Source organism: Carcharodon carcharias, chromosome 7 (assembly GCF_017639515.1).
Source record: "Carcharodon carcharias isolate sCarCar2 chromosome 7, sCarCar2.pri, whole genome shotgun sequence".
Lineage (NCBI taxonomy): Eukaryota > Metazoa > Chordata > Chondrichthyes > Lamniformes > Lamnidae > Carcharodon > Carcharodon carcharias.
The window spans coordinates 109521861-109538058 of record NC_054473.1 but is presented as its reverse complement, the minus strand read 5'-3'; the positions used below and the strand labels follow the sequence as shown (position 1 = coordinate 109538058).

At 47.9% G+C, this 16198-nt stretch overlaps 1 protein-coding gene across 4 annotated transcripts in view; it reads left to right on the top strand.

The window, feature by feature from the left end:
• st3gal2 (ST3 beta-galactoside alpha-2,3-sialyltransferase 2) overlaps positions 1-16198 on the top strand; it is a 461264-nt gene that overhangs the window by 301699 nt on the left and 143367 nt on the right. The window lies entirely within an intron of this gene.

The window sequence follows — 16198 nt, the reverse complement described above, 5'->3', positions numbered from 1 at the left end:
CCTTTTCTGAGAGCATTGAGGCCAATTATATCTCATACACTACCTGGCTGGTATCAGCTAAATCGCTAAGTTGGCAATCTCACACAGAGAGACCAGAAGGGTACCTTCTATTGGAAATTGAAATCTCACATTGATGTGTTTGAAGATGCTATTCTGAGATTTTGTTTAAGGCAGTTGTGACAAAGTAGAGGAAAATTATTCTCATTTTAACCATGTGTATCGAATCTTGGATCTGACCTCACAGAAGGAGGCCATTCAGCCAATCAAACCTGTGAGGATTTGTTCCTTAAAGTAAATTCTTCCTTTTCATGTATATGTCCAATTTCCTTTTTTAAAATTACGATTGTAACTGCTTCCCTGCTCCCACTTTTCAGATTACAACCTAGCACCAAAGTGATTTTCCTTACCTCACATTTGGTTCTTTTACTAATTATTTTAAACCCTCTGATTAACAAACCTCCCGCTAGCAGAAACAGTTTCTCGTTATTTACTCCATTAAACCCTTAGTAATTTTGAACACTTCTATTAAGTTTCCCTTAACTTTCTCTGCTCCAAAGAGAATGGGCAACAGCTTAAAACAAAAACAGAATTACCTGGAAAAACTCAGCAGGTCTGGCAGCATCGGCAGAGAAGAAGAGTTGACGTTTCGAGTCCTCATGACCCTTCAACAGAACTGATCTTTCTTTACAAGGAGAGGGAAATATAAGCTGGTTTAAGGTGGGGGAGGGGCGGGTGTTGGGGGGGTGGGGTAGAAGTGGAGGCGCGGGGTGTTAGGATAGGAGCAGATCATCAAAAGATGTCACAGACAAAAGAACAAAAGAACACAGGTGTTGAAGTTGGTGATATTATCTAAACGAATGTGCTAATTAAGAATGGATGGTAGGGCACTCAAGGTACAGCTCTAGTTGGGGTGGGGGAGTATAAAAGATTTAAAAATAATGGAAATAGGTAGGAAAAGAAAAATCTATACAAATTATTGGGGAAAAAAAAGAAAAAAAAAACAAAAGGAAGGGGGAAGAAAGAGAAAGGGGGTGGGGATGGAGGAGGGAGCTCAAGATCGAAAGTTGTTGAATTCAATATTCAGTCCGGAAGGCCGTAAAGTGCCTAGTCGGAAGATGAGGTGCTGTTCCTCCAGTTTGCGTTGGGCTTCACTGGAACAATGCAACAGGTCAAGGACAGACATGTGGGCAAGAGAGCAGGGTGGAGTGTTAAGATGGCAAGCGACAGGGAGGTTTGGGTCATTCTTGTGGACAGACCACAGATGTTCTGCAAAGCGGTCGCCCAGTTTACGTTTGGTTTCTCCAATGTAGAGGAGACCGCATTGGGTGCAACGAATGCAGTAGACTAAGTTGGGGGAAATGCAAGTGAAATGCTGCTTCACTTGAAAGGAGTGTTTGGGCCCTTGAACGGTGAGGAGAGAGGAAGTGAAGGGGCAGGTGTTGCATCTTTTGCGTGGGCATGGGGAGGTGCCATAGGTGGGGGTTGAGGAGTAGGGGGTGATGGAGGAGTGGACCAGGGTGTCCCGGAGGGAACGATCCCTACGGAATGCCGACAGGGGGGCTGAAGGGAAGATGTGTTTGGTGGTGGCATCATGCTGGAGTTGGCGGAAATGGCGGAGGATGATCCTTTGAATGCGGAGGCTGGTGGGGTGATAAGTGAGGACAAGGGGGACCCTATCATGTTTCTGGTGGGGAAGAGAAGGGGTGAGGGCAGATGCGCGGGAGATGGGCTGGACACGGTTGAGGGCCCTGTCAACGACCGTGGGTGGAAAACCTCGGTTAAGGAAGAAGGAGGACATGTCAGAGGAACTGTTTTTGAAGGTAGCATCATTGGAACAGATGCAACAGAGGTGAAGGAACTGAGAGAATGGGATGGAGTCCTTACAGGAAGCAGGGTGTGAGGAGCTGTAGTCGAGGTAGCTGTGGGAGTTGGTAGGCTTGTAATGGATATTGGTGGACAGTCTATCACCAGAGATTGAGACAGAGAGGTCAAGGAAGGGAAGGGAAGTGTCAGAGATGGACCACGTGAAAATGATGGAGGGGTGGAGATTGGAAGCAAAATTAATAAATTTTCCCAAGTCCCGACAAGAGCATGAAGCAGCACCGAAGTAATCATCGATGTACCGGAGAAAGAGTTGTGGAAAGGGGCCGGAGTAGGACTGGAACAAGGAATGTTCCACATACCGCATAAAGAGACAAGTATAGCTGGGGCTCATGCGGGTACCCATAGCAACACCTTTTATTTGGAGGAAGTGAGAAGAATTGAAAGAGAAATTGTTCAGTGTGAGAACAAGTTCAGCCAGACGGAGGAGAGTAGTGGTGGATGGGGATTGTTTGGGCCTCTGTTCGAGGATTAAGCTAAGGGCCCTCAGACCATCCTGGTGGTGGATGGAGGTGTAGAGGGATTGGACGTCCATGGTGAAGAGGAAGCGGTTGGGGCCAAGGAACTGGAAATTGTTGATGTGACGTAAGGTTTCAGAGGAATCACGGATGTAGGTGGGAAGGGACTGGACAAGGGGAGAGAGAAGGGAATCAAGATAATGAGAAATGAGTTCCGTGGGGCAGGAGCAAGCTGACACGATCGGTCTACCAGGACAGTTCTGTTTGTGGATTTTGGGTAGGAGTTAGAAGCGGGCCGTCCGAGGTTTGGCGACTATCAGGTTGGAAGCTGTGGGAGGAAGATCCCCAGAGGAGATGAGGTCAGTGACAGTCCTGGAAACAATGGCTTGATGTTCAGGGCTGGGGTCATGGTCCAGGGAGAGGTAGGAGGAAGTGTCTGCGAGTTGACGCTCAGCCTCCGCGATGTAGAGGTCAGTGCGCCAGACAACAACAGCACCACCCTTGTCAGCGGGTTTGATGACAATGTCAGGGTTGGACCTGAGAGAACGGACTGCAGTAAGTTCAGAGAGAGACAGATTAGAATGGGTGAGAGGAGCAGAGAAATTGAGACGACTAATGTCGCGCTGACAGTTCTCAATGAAAAGATCAGGAGAAGGTAAGAATCCAGAGGGAGGGGTCCAGGTGGACGTAGAATATTGGAGGTGGGTAAAAGGATCCGTTGAACGGGGAGAGGACTCCTGCCCAAAGAAGTGAGCCCGGAAATGAAGACGGCAGAAGAAGAGTTCAGCGTCGTGCCGAGCCCGAAATTCATTGAGGTGAGGGCGTAAAGGTATGAAACTAAGTCCTTTGCTGAGCACTGAATGTTCAGCGTCGGAGAGGGGAAGGTCAGGGGGTATAGTGAATACACGGCTGGAGCTGGGATTGGAAGATGGGGTGGGGACGGAGTGACAGGCAGGGGTGGAGTGTCCTAGATGGGTATTGGTGTCGATGAGTTGCGGGAGCTCGCGCTCCTTAGCACTTGAGAGAAAGAGAAAAAGTTTCTTGTTGAGGCGTCGGATGAGACGAAGTGCCACAGCTTCCTTGGTCTCTCCAAACAGCTGAAGTCACTGATTCCTGGTCTCATTCTAATAAATCATCTCCACACTTATTCAGGCCTTGACATCCTTTCTAATGTGAGATGCCCACAAATGAACACAATATTCAAGCTGAGGCCTAACAAATGATTTATAAAGATTCAGAACAACTTTCTTGTTTTTGTATTCCATACCTCTGTTTATAATGATCCCACTTACTTTACAACAGCTTTATTAACTGGTCCTGCCACCTTCAAAGATGTATGTGCATAAATCTCTAGACCTCTCTGTTCTTGCACGCCCTTTAAAATTGTAATGATTAGTTTGTATCTGATGTAGGATTGCTTGAAGTTGATAACAGGTACCAAAAACATCCCTTTTCCCAGTGCTGGCAGCACTCAGCTCAGTGGCTTCATTATGAATAGCAAAATATGTAAGAAAATCAATCGTCAAATCCCAGGAGTGGTAATGAGTGTGAGAAAGTTGGTTCACACTACCCAGGTATCTCGATGTCTTGGGATGTTTGTGCGTTTAACACACAATGAGTTATAACTGTTTTCAGCTCTGCTGAATAGGTATGCTTTGTAAAGGATGAGAAGCTGAAGATCTGGGCAGGTCACTTTTCCATGTCTTGAGAGTTTGGGGCATGTTTTTTGGTCAGTGTTTGTAGAAGTAAAGTGATTGAAGAGCTAAAGTGGACCATGTAACCATGGTAAAAGAATCAGTGGGAGAGATTGAGATGATCATGAGTGTATCTTCTTGGGTTCATGTTATCTGAAGTCTGCATTGTTTGGTTTTTGATGTGTTATGGTTTAGTTTTTATATGTATGGGTTATAGAGGGAGTGTGGAATCTTCCGCTTTGAAGACTAAGTCCAGTGGCGGGAGCAGAAGTCAAAGTGACTTCTGCTGGAGAGCGGGTGGCTTAACACATGAAATCTTGCACTGCTCAGCTCATTAACTATGCATCCGCGAGGAGCGCGTCGAATCTCGTGGCTTTGTGGGCAGGAAGTGGCCCGCCCCACCATTACCTCATAGATTCCAACCTCCAGGTGCCACATTTAAACAGCACACTGACAGCCATTCACTCTGCTCTTTGACTCCCCCTCCCCAGTCCTGTCTCAGCGTCACCCCTCCCTTATGCCCAGCCTTGGTGCAACTTGTGCTACAAGCAGCCAATATCTCTCAGTGATGGCATGAAAGGAAAGCGAAAGCAGCATCTACTGACCTCAAAGTCCAGGAAGAAGTCTACCTCACAAGGTGCATGCCACTTATGTACAGTCTTCAAAGTGAATGTTATAAATTCTTGCTAGCGGGGCGCTTAATTTGGAGGGGGAACAAGGTTTCTGGTATGAAGGCCTAATAATGAGCATTTATGAGATGCAAATAGGGTTCCCAACATAGCTCCATGGGACACTTGACCAGCCTTTAAGCTGCCAATAAAGTGGGGAGAACAAAATTCCAAACTAATTTCCTGCTGTCGGGAAACTGATTTTTGGTCTCCCATCAAATCTTGCTTCCCTGCCCGCCACGATTCCTGCTACTGTTGGGAGCAGAAGACTCTGCCTCAAAAGGTACCATTGGTATAAGTGCTTTGAGTAGACCACTGTTTGCTGTAGTCACTCTGGAGTTATAAAGTATGGAACCTAAGTTCTTATAGTGAGTCATGAACTCAATATTAAAGCATCATATAATTATAGGAATTGTATTGTATGATTTAATTGAGTACTTATGTTGGATTATGTAGCATGAGTTTGTTAAAGGCAAAGATCTGAATCTGTGGTTGTTACAACTAACGGCTTTGTTTAAAGTAACAAAAGAAAATAGAAGAAGAAAGCAATCCAACAATGAGCAATATAACCAAGGAGATCCAAGATTTAATCCCTGGTTTTTGGGTAAAATCACCATTAATTGACCCCTATCTGAGGTGGAATTTTCCATGCCTGCTGGATCAGGCATGTTTGGTGGCGTAAGCGGACAAATGGTGAGAAAGCCAAAAATCGGTTTCACAATGTCGTGAAACAAGTTTGCAATCGTCCACTCTGCCTGTCAATGGCGGACTGTGGTTCATGCCGTCAGATATCGGGAACTCCATTGTAATAGATTTGCATATCATTATGAGCCCAGCTCGCCAGAATCATCCCTCTGAGCATCCAAGCGCCTGCAATCACACAGAGGTGTTTCACAACAGTACATAAAAGGCGTGTACCTGACAAGCTGCATTTTAATGGGAACTCGGAGGTGAGTGCACAGTAATGTTGTACACCGCTCATGAGGTTCACCTGTTGGACTTCAAGGAAGTGCCGCTGTGTGTCCAGGCAAGGGCACAAGCATAAAAACAAAAAAACTGCGGATGCTGGAAATCCAAAACAAAACAAAAACAGAATTACCTGGAAAAACTCAGCAGGTCTGGCAGCATCGGCGGAGAAGAAAAGAGTTGACGTTTCGAGTCCTCATGACCCTTCAACAGAACTTGAGTTCGAGTCCAAGAAAGAGTTGAAATATAAGCTGGTTTAAGGTGTGTGTGTGTGTGTGTGGGGGGGGGGGGGGGGGGGGGTGAGAGAGAGAGAGAGAGAAGTGGAGTGGGGGTGTGGTTGTAGGGACAAACAAGCAGTGATAGAAGCAGATCATCAAAAGATGTCAACAACAATAATACAAAAGAACACATAGGTGTTAAAGTTAAAGTTGGTGATATTATCTAAGTGAATGTGCTAATTAAGAATGGATGGTAGGGCACTCAAGGTATAGCTCTAGTGGGGGTGGGGAGAGCATAAAAGATGTAAAATAAATAAATAAATAAATAATAATTATTTTTTTCTTTTTATAATGGAAATAGGTGGGAAAAGGAAAATCTAGATAATTTATTGGAAAAAAAAGAAAAGGAAGGGGGAAACAGAAAGGGGGTGGGGATGGGGGAGGGAGCTCACGACCTAAAGTTGTTGAATTCAATATTCAGTCCGGATGGCTGTAAAGTGCCTAGTCAGAAGATGAGGTGTTGTTCCTCCAGTTTGTGTTGGGCTTCACTGGAACAATGCAGCAAGCCAAGGACAGACATGTGGGCAAGAGAGCAGGGTGGAGTGTTAAAATGGCAAGCGACAGGGAGGTTTGGGTCATTCTTGCGGACAGACCGCAGGTGTTCTGCAAAGCGGTCGCCCACTTTACGTTTGGTCTCTCCAATGTAGAGGAGACCACATTGGGAGCAACGAATGCAGTAGACTAAGTTGGGGGAAATGCAAGTGAAATGCTGCTTCACTTGAAAGGAGTGTTTGGGTCCTTGGATGGTGCGGAGAGAGGAAGTGAAGGGGCAGGTGTTGCATCTTTTGCGTGGGCATGGGGTGGTGCCATAGGAGGGGGTTGAGGAGTAGGGGGTGATGGAGGAGTGGACCAGGGTGTCCCGGAGGGAGCGATCCCTACGGAATGCCGATAGGGGGGGTGAAGGGAAGATGTGTTTGGTAGTGGCATCATGCTGGAGTTGGCGGAAATGGCGGAGGATGATCCTTTGAATGCGGAGGCTGGTGGGGTGATAAGTGAGGACAAGGGGGACCCTATCATGTTTCTGGGAGGGAGGAGAAGGCGTGAGGGCGGATGCGCGGGTGATGGGCCGGACACGGTTGAGGGCCCTGTCAACGACCGTGGGTGGAAAACCTCGGTTAAAGAAGAAGGAGGACATGTCAGAGGAACTGTTTTTGAAGGTAGCAACATCGGAACAGATGCGACGGAGGCGAAGGAACTGAGAGAATGGGATGGAGTCCTTACAGGAAGCGGGGTGTGAGGAGCTGTAGTCGAGATAGCTGTGGGAGTCGGTAGGTTTGTAATGGATATTGGTGGACAGTCTATCACCAGAGATTGAGACAGAGAGGTCAAGGAAGGGAAGGGAAGTGTCAGAGATGGACCACGTGAAAATGATGGAGGGATGGAGATTGGAAGCAAAATTAATAAATTTTTCCAAGTCCCAACGAGAGCATGAAGCGGTACCGAAGTAATCATCGATGTACCGGAGAAAGAGTTGTGGAAGGGGGCCGGAGTAGGACTGGAACAAGGAATGTTCCACATACCCCATAAAGAGACAGGCATAGCTGGGGCCCATGCGGGTACCCATAGCCACACCTTTTATTTGGAGGAAGTGAGAGGAGTTGAAGGAGAAATTGTTCAGCGTGAGAACAAGTTCAGCCAGACGGAGGAGAGTAGTGGTGGATGGGGATTGTTCGGGCCTCTGTTCGAGGAAGAAGCTAAGGGCCCTCAGACCATCCTGGTGGGGGATGGAGGTGTAGAGGGGTTGGACGTCCATGGTGAAGAGGAAGCGGTTGGGGCCAGGGAACTGGAAATTGTTGATGTGACGTAAGGTTTCAGAGGAAGCTGAGACGATCGGTCTACTGGGGCAGTTCTGTTTGTGGATTTTGGGTAGGAGATAGAAGCGGGCCGTCCGAGGTTGACCGGTAGACCGATCGTCTCAGCTTGCTCCTGCCCCACAGAATTCATTTCTTGTTATCTTGACTCCTTTCTCTCTCCCCTTGTCCAGTCCCTTCCCACCTACATCCGTGATTCCTCTGACACCTTACGTCACATCAACAATTTCCAGTTCCCTGGCCCCAACTGCTTTTTTCGTCGGGACTTGGAAAAATGTATTAATTTTGCTTCCAATTTCCCCCCTCCATCATTTTCACGTAGTTCATCTCTGACACTTCCCTTCCCTTCCTTGACCTCTCTGTCTCAATCTCTGGTGATAGACTGTCCACCAATATCCATTACAAACCCACCGACTCCCACAGCTATCTCGACTACAGCTCCTCACACCCCGCTTCCTGTAAGGACTCCATCCCATTCTCTCAGTTCCTTTGCCTCCGTCGCATCTGTTCCGATGATGCTACCTTCAAAAACAGTTCCTCTGACATGTCCTCCTTCTTCCTTAACCGAGGTTTTCCACCCACGGTCGTTGACAGGGCCCTCAACCCTGTCCGGCCCATCTCCTGCGCATCCGCCCTCACGCCTTCTCCTCCCTCCCAGAAACATGATAGGGTCCCCCTTGTCCTCACTTATCACCCCACCAGCCTCCGCATTCAAAGGATCATCCTCCGCCATTTCCGCCAACTCCAGCATGATGCCACTACCAAACACATCTTCCCTTCACCCCCCATATCGGCATTCCGTAGGGATCGCTCCCTTCGGGACACCCTGGTCCACTCCTCCATCACCCCCTACTCCTCAACCCCCTCCTATGGCACCACCCCATGCCCACGCAAAAGATGCAATACCTGCCCCTTCACTTCCTCTCTCCTCACCGTCCAAGGACCCAAACACTCCTTTCAAGTGAAGCAGCATTTCACTTGCATTTCCCCCAACTTAGTCTACTGCATTCGTTGCTCCCAATGTGGTCTCCTCTACATTGGAGAGACCAAATGTAAAGTGGGCGACCGCTTTGCAGAACACCTGCGGTCTGTCCGCAAGAATGACCCAAACCTCCCTGTCGCTTGCCATTTTAACACTCCACCCTGCTTTCTTGCCCACATGTCTGTCCTTGGCTTGCTGCATTGTTCCAGTGAAGCCCAACACAAACTGGAGGAACAACACCTCATCTTCTGACTAGGCACTTTACAGCCATCCGGACTGAATATTGAATTCAACAACTTTAGGTCGTGAGCTCCCTCCCCCATCCCCACCCCCTTTCTGTTTCCCCCTTCCTTTTCTTTTTTTTCCAATAAATTATCTAGATTTTCCTTTTCCCACCTATTTCCATTATAAAAAGAGAAAAAGGAAAAAAAAAATTATTTATTTATTTATTTATTTATTTATTTTTTACATCTTTTATGCTCTCCCCACCCCTACTAGAGCTATACCTTGAGTGCCCTACCATCCATTCTTAATTAGCACATTCGTTTAGATAATATCACCAACTTTAACTTTAACAGCTATGTGTTCTTTTGTATTATTGTTGTTGACATCTTTTGATGATCTGCTTCTATCACTGCTTGTTTGTCCCTACAACCACAGCCCCACTCCACCTCTCTCTCTCTCACTCCGCCCCCCCCACACACACCTTAAACCAGCTTATATTTCAACTCTTTCTTGGACTCGAACTCAAGTTCTGTCGAAGGGTCATGAGGACTCGAAACGTCAACTCTTTTCTTCTCTGCCGATGCTGCCAGACCTGCTGAGTTTTTTCAAGGTCACAAGCAAGTCGCTTTTTCCCAGCTAGCTGACAATGCGGTCCTGGGGCAAGGGCTGCACTGCCTTTGAGGTGACATGGGGAGGGGCGGAGGCAAGAGGCAAGGGATGCACTGTGGTTGTGGTGACTTGTTGGGGGGCAAGGGCTGCCCTGTGATTGAGGTGACTCAGGGGTGGGGGGCAAGGGCTGCACTGTTGCGGTTGATGGTAGTGCACAACCACATGCGAGGTGGGGAGGAGGGAAGCAGCCATGCATTAGGAAAACCTTGCATAAAGTCATCACCCTTCTACAGCTGAGATAGTCCAGGTGCAGCCAAATTGACATGTTTGGAGCCAGCCTGTAGCTTATCTGTCTACTCAAGCAACACAGAGGCATGAAATTGCCACCAAATCCTCCAAAGCTTTTTACCCCTTGGGCACAGACTGCAAACTAATGAGCATTTTAGTGGACTGCAGAACAATTGGTCAGCTGCGCACATTGTACAATCTCCTTGCTAGCTGGCCATGGAGCAGTCACTGATGGAGGCGCTCACAGCCCCTTGCAATGTCACCACTCATGTTTGGACCAGTCTCCCCCATGTTGCAACCAAACAGTGCAGCCTTACAGTGCTGGTTAGGAGAATGCCTTTGCCTGAGCTGAGAGCACAGCTTGCAGTCCAGTGGCCAAAGCTGCCGGCACTCGGTCAGGTGGAGCGGGGCAGAGGTGGGTGAACAGTCATGCAGCGCACTAAACTCTGGCCATCCAAGTGGTGGCCAGCACTCTCCAGGATACGTTAAGGGGCCTTCAGACTTAACCAAGACAGTTTCTTAGAATACCTAAGCTAACCCAAACATCTCTCTCTTTCATCCTGCGGGAGGATTACATCAGGAGCATGGAGCCTGGTGACCTAGCTGTATGCCTCATGGCTTAGAGAGAGTGGAGGTGAAGGAGAAGACAGTGACAGAGGCATCTAGCAGGTCAGAGGAGGAGCAACACCCTCAGGAAGAAGAAGCGGCTGGGGCTCCTGCACACACCGCTGAAGAGCCACAGTGGGCTATTGCTGGTGGGCACCTAGCTAGACCCACGGTCAAAAGACACCGCCTTTCATTCCTGCAGATGACTGAGAACCAGTGTCACTGAAGACTGCGCGTGTCCGGGGAATTGGTCAGTCACATCTGCCACCTGTTGCAGGATCTGGCTCCACAGGGACATGGAGGGTATCCACTGCCCATGGCCGTGAAAATGACTGTGGTGCTCAATTTTAACACCAGTGGCTCCTTTCAGGGTTCCACAGGTGACCTCTATGGGACCTCATAAGCATCCACCCACAAATGCATCCATGAGGTCACGGATGCCATCTTCGCGAAGGCACACAACTTTGTGTATTTTTCCTGGGACCAGTAAAGCCAGGATGCAAGAGCGATGAGATTTGCCCAGATCTCAGGTTTCCACAGGTGCAGGATGCCATTGACTGCACTCACACTCAGATCTATGTGGCAACAAGCAGTCAGTTATGACAACTGCAAGGGCTTCCACTTGCTGAATGTTCAGCTGGTGTGCGATCGCCACAAATGCATCCTGCAGGTCTGCACATGGTTCCCAGCAAGTGTCCACGACTCCTACACTCTCAGTCAGTCTCAGATACCTGATGTCTTCCAGGGTCCACAGAGGCTGCAGGGATGGCTCTCGGAGAGGACGCAGAGGACATGGCTGATGACAACTGTGCAGCGGCCTCAGGCTGCAGCAGAGTGAAGGTATAACGAGACTCATGCTGCAATTCGCAACTTGATGAAGCAAACCATCAGGATGCTGAAAATGAGGTGCCAGGCCCTGGACTGGTCTGGTGGAACTCTAGAATATAGTCCACAGAGAGTGTCATGCAACGTCATCGCCTGCTGCGCCCTTTACAACGTGGCGCTGCAACACGGAGAGGAGCTGGCTGAGGAGAAGATGGAGGAGCTGGACATCTCCTCCGATGAGGAGGACGTCAATGAGGATGAGGATGAGGAGGCCCTTGAAGGCAAGGATGATGGCGATGAGGCCCTCGCACTGGCCAGACGAGGCAGGCAGACTTGGGAGGCCCTCATAGCTGCTAGATTTGTGGAGGATGATGATGACATGCTGTGAGGAGACTCCATAGATCCCCACATTGCATCTGTAGATGTTTGACTCCAGTCTGGCTGATGGCAGTGCACATACGCTTGCCATACATGGAGATGCAGCGGGGGCCCAAATAGTTGCTTGATTGTAGGAGGAAGATGACAATATGCAGTGAGGACACTCCATAGACTTTCACATAGCTTCTTTGAATGCCTGACTCCTGTCTGGTCATTGGCAGCTTGCTTGCACTCTGTGATCAGGGTCACATCATGGAGACGTAGCTGTGAAACTTTAAATGCACCTGATCCTTTGTTAGCCTTCAGCACCTGAGCCCTTCAAGAGCACAGCGTCACCGGTCACAGATGCTGACAAGATGGGGGCCAGTCCCACCTCAAAGGTGCTGAGAGCACACAGAGAGAATGACAGGACTCTGTGACATCTGCCCACAACATTCTAGCAGTAACGACAAGTACCATAAAGGTGCAGGCATCAAGTAATGTGTCCAGTGAATGTGAAGCCAGACCATCGCTTTGGTCTGAAGGTTGCACAAAGCACAGGGAAGAGGCCCTGGACTGAGACTTTTAATTTGTGCAGGGACCAAGGTTGCACATCTGAGTGACATGAACACTGCTCATCAGAACAAGGAGCCGTAGGCAAGGAGAAATTCTTGGGAGTTTGTTTACAATAGTGAACATTATGTACAAGTGATTAATACCCATATCCAGGATGTGCAATTACATCTTCTTAAACTTCCTAATCCGGCCAATACGTCTTGGTGCTCTTCCGACATTCACAGCAGAGGTGGAGGCAGCCTGCTGACTGCTACACCCTGTCTGTGATGCCCTTAGCGAGAGACCTCTGGAGGGCCAAGACATGGAGGGCCCAGCCTGCTTTCGGGATCCTGCTGGGTGGCAATGGGACCCATCTTGACCTGTGAATCTGGAGCTGTTGGGGTCACAGGAAGAGGGGATTTGAATGAGTCTGACACTCCCGGAGTCACTTTGGTTGAAGCCCCAGGGTGTGGAGCTGCTGATCCTCCTCCCTATGGATGCCCAAGGGCCCCTGGCTGACTCCTTGAGGAGAAGGAGTAGCTGGAATGAGATTGAGCTACCCTGCACCCCTCTCACATACACACTGTTGGAGGCCAACTATGGTGTCAGTGATGGAGTTCAGCCCACAGAACAGTGCAGGACCGATGTCCTGGAGCAAGGTCTCCATGGCAGCCGCCATCCTACCAGTGTTGAAATTGGTGTGTTGGCATGCTGGTGCTATCGTCTCAGAGTGAAGGCAGATGGACTCCTCCATCGTGCCTTGCAATCTGAGGACTGCAGTGGACATCCCTTCCTGATGTTCCTGAGCTTACCTTTGCAGCTTCAGCAACTGAGACATAACTGAGTCCAGAGACTCTTCATCTGATTCGGACTCAGCAAATTTTTGGCCACCAGCAGTCCTCCGAGTGCCGGAGACCTGGGGAGTGCCTGCCGCTGCCTGCTGTGGATCAGACAGTGCAATGTCCTCACCAAAGTGTGATCCCTAGGCTACTCTAAAGCTAGGCCCCACCAAGGAGTGTGTCTCTGCACTGGTGGAAGGTGTGGGTGAGTGCTGTGATGGGTCTTCAATGAGGGCGCCTTCAGAGTCCTCTTCTGAGGTTTCTTTGGGGCTTGATTGGAGGCCCTGGGTTGTGGACTCACTCGGCTGTTTCCCAGATATGCATGCAAAAGCAAGGAGAGATAATTAATGCATGGCAGGGGACGGCGGAACAGGAAACATCACTCACAGATGGTTGTCTGATGGATGTTGCAATGCTGGATGCCCATTTGGTAGGGCATCGCCGACCTCACGGTCAGCACAGGAACAGTCCAGATCCTCCCCAGCCAGCTGGATGGCTCTATTTTCAAAGTCCATGAGGACCTTGACTCCAGGCATTCCTCCACCAGTCTGCAACCTCTCCTTGTTGTTGTGTGCCAGCTTGTCCTGCATAAATAGAGAGTGTAAGCAGGACACCTGCCAGGCCAAATGATAAGCATGCCTGGCATGTGTGAGTTGTCCCATGAGCGGAATGAGAGCATTGAAGTTGTGTGTGAGAGTGAATGGTGATGTCCCTTGAACTGGCAATGAGTGAGGCCCCTGTGGATATGAAATGGGTTTATGAGTGTGTGAGTTGAGAGTGATGAGAGAAGTGTCTTACCCTGATGGAATGGAGGAGATCATTCATCCTCTTTCGGCACCAGGTGGCTATCCTCACTTGTAGGGCATTGGCACTGACCACCACGCCACCGCCTCCCATGCTGGACTAGTGATGTTGCTGCTCCTCCTGCAGGGGTGGAGGATGTCATGACAGGCCTCTACAACATCCAAAAGGCACTCAAGGGATGCATAATTAAACTGGGGGCTGCAGTCTTCTTGCCTTTGCAGCAGTCCTGGGCTGGAAGTACTGAGAGGTGCGTGCGCAGCTGCACTTCAAGTATGGTGCCCAGTGTGATGAAGCAGTGACGTGATGGCACGGTGGACAAATGAGAGCTCACCCGCCATTGAAACAATGTGTTTCCTGGGAATGCATGAAAATTCCATTTCCTTAACAAAAGTGTAATTGGGAGTCAGATTAAGTAGGGGGGTTAGAAGTTATTATAGTGGTAATTTGTAGACATATGTATGTGCTTAAAAATCATTTTCCTTGTTAATAAATGTTTAGTCTAGTTTTGTAAGAACCCATAAGACTTGGTGGTCTTATTACAACTGAATTCAAGGCACATATCTCGAAATTTATATAAATTACAAAACAAGTTGTGGCAGTTGTTTCAAGTTTCCCTCTGGGAACAACTCAGCATTTACCATCAGCTGTGCCAAAACAAGGTTCGAGACAGATTGGCATACCTGCCCTACTTTTCCAATTCTAGTCCTCTAGAAATGAAGCCTAGTGCTTGATTTGCTGTTTTTAATGGCCTTTTCTTTTACAAAAATAGGCTTAGCTGTGATTCCCTACAATCAAGTATCATGCTTATGCTCACTGTTGAGGTTTACATTTGAAGGATAAGGTACTGAATGGCTGTTGGCACTTGGTACAAATGTGTTTCTTCATTCCTGCAAATTCAGATAAACCGAAGAGGAAACATTGAGGAAGAAATAATGAATTTTATATTGAGGATAAAGAGGTGACACTGTGAGGACACATGGTATACCATATGATATATCATGGTTCAAATAAAGAATCATTTGGTGAAGGCATGGAAACAAGCCTGCCTCTTCTATTCCCCAGTGTTTTCATATCTAGTTGTTCATGCTGCTTCTTGATCCCTTCATGTATCAAACTGTAGTTTTAAAAAAAGTGTTGCATGTTTGTAACTTTGATGCAGGATTGCATACTGGATTGTCTGAAAGGATGGGGTCTGATTGGAGAAAGCCAGCATCAGTTCAGTATGGACAGGTCATGTCTGATAAGTGTATTGGAGTTCTTCGAGGAGCCTACAGATTGATGGATAAGAGTGAGACAATGGGCATTGCTTACCAGGTTTCCAGTAAGGCATTTGAGATTGTTCTACATAATGGACCAACTCCCACCGTCCATGTCCCTGAGCGAGATGGCAAAATACTTGGCAGAACTGATATGTGGCCAAAAGGTATTGTTATGGGGGCGCGGGGTGTCAGAGTGTAAAGCATTGAGCTCAGAATTTGGTGTTGCGACTGCTGGTGTTCATAATTTTTATAGAAAACAAAGAAAACAAAACATTGCCTAAGGTACCTCGATCACCCCAAATTGGTTATAGTGGCCAATGGTGCTAACCAATGTGTAATAATGCAAGGAGACTTGAATATGTTACATGTTCATGATGGAATTCAGCATGAATGATGGTAAACTCAGGAGATTAGGAAGAAGTGAAAATATGAATTACACATTATACGTTCAGTTCTGTTGAAGGGTCATGAGGACTCAAAACGTCAACTCTTTTCTTCTCCGCCGATGCTGCCAGACCTGCTGAGTTTTTCCAGGTAATTCTGTTTTTGTTTTGGATTTCCAGCATCCGCAGTTTTTTTGTTTTTATCTCTGCATTTATATTGTGCCTTTCACAATCTCAGCCAATTAAGTGTTTTTGAAGTGTAGCCATTGTTGAAATTTTGGAAATGCTGCAAACAATTTGTGCATAGCAAGCTCCCTCAAACATGAATGAAATAAATGACCAGATGATCTGCTTTTAAGTGTTAGTTGAAGGTGAACTCCCCTATTCTTCTTCAACTGGTGCCACAAGTTCTTTTATATCCACCCGAGATGTTAGACAGGTCTTAATCTTAGTGTCACAACTGAAAGACTGCACCTCTGACAGTGCAGCATGTTTTAAGAATGCAAAAACATTCAATTCTTGGGGGTCCAGACTACTTTCAACCTGCCTGATGTGACGCTTATACAACCTGCTGGAGTCCGTTACACCTCACCTCTCATTACCGGTTGCCACACAAAAAGCTGGGCCCCTACTGTGGAATAGGAGTGAGAATTCCCAGTTTGTGGAGTCTGTGCCCCAGCACATCATTTGAGTAATAAGGGGCAGCTGGA